The sequence below is a fragment of the Cyprinodon variegatus genome, unplaced genomic scaffold, assembly GCF_000732505.1.
Source record: "Cyprinodon variegatus isolate N-32 unplaced genomic scaffold, C_variegatus-1.0 Scaffold1742, whole genome shotgun sequence".
Lineage (NCBI taxonomy): Eukaryota > Metazoa > Chordata > Actinopteri > Cyprinodontiformes > Cyprinodontidae > Cyprinodon > Cyprinodon variegatus.
Genome location: NW_015152195.1, coordinates 95897 through 97184, shown reverse-complemented (window position 1 = coordinate 97184; position 1288 = coordinate 95897).

Sequence of the window (1288 nt, the reverse complement as noted above, 5' to 3'; positions counted from 1 at the left end):
ATAAAAATTTTTATTGTATAAATTTATTTTTGTAGCCTGTAATGTGGTGTCCAATTTGGCATAATACTTTTGCAAAACTCTGCATATGAAAAAACATTTCTTGTAGATTTAGTTCTGTTGCATCACTGTAAGGCTGGTGGTTTCTACTCAAAGAACGAGGCTAACTTTGTGTGCCTGTCCTTTCCACTGCATTGATCAGAGTAAAGTAAAATAACTTTGTTAATGTGTATCCCATTTTAGTTTCATGCCAAATCTTTGGGGCAGAACTTTTTGAGTATGCTAAGCATTTCAGATAAAAAAAAATCTAAAGGATCAACTGTTAATCATTTAAATATTTACCTTACAAAGACAGAAAAAGTAAATGAACAAAAACACCAATATACTCACTAGATACGTTTCAGTTCCAAACTGAATCTGAAGAACATGAAAACACATGGTGCAAGCACAGCTTCATTATACACACTATGCAAAGCAACATCTCAGTACATTACAATACTGTTGAAAAGTTTATTTATTTCAGTAACACAATTCACTAAGTGATTAACATATTTTTAATAAAACAAACAGATGTTTTTAGATTTTTGTTTTTGCTAATCATGATTATTTTTCCCTTTCAGATAATGAAATCATAGGCAATTAAGGATAAGGGATTTTCACGATTTTTAAAAAAGACCTGCCCTCTCCATTTTTAACCTGTACCTGCTCCCGAGAGGAAAACTGCTATTAAATGTGTGCGAGAGCCCATTTCTCCTCCTGCACGCTCTGTTTAAAAGTTCCTTTATGCATTGCTTAAACAAGCTTACTTTCCAAAAGAAAACTTGCCATTTTTCATGTCAGACTCACCACTAGTTATTGAAAATGGGGACGAGCACATAGGACGGCCTTATGTAAACATAACATCTGAATGATTGACAATTAGGAGGGCCACTTAATTTAATTATCCACCCAGAAAGAGAACATCCTACACTATGCCTTTAAGATAAAAATATTAAATTGGTCTAAAAAAAATTTTTTGATATGTAAATGTCGGCTAAATGAATCATTTCATATGTGCGAAAATATTGCTATTTTCAAAATGCAGGCCGGACAGGTGAATTAATTCCAGTTTTTTAAGACATACTTATATGCAAATTGAATTCTAATGTGCATTCTAGGTCTTTTTACAATCTAGAAGTTAGCTATATAGACAGCACTGCTTTTGGTCTCCTCTATCATCATTTTTTTTTTCTCCTGCTAAACTCCAGTTTTCTATGTGGCCACAGCTATTCCGCCGTGTATCACTGAGTTT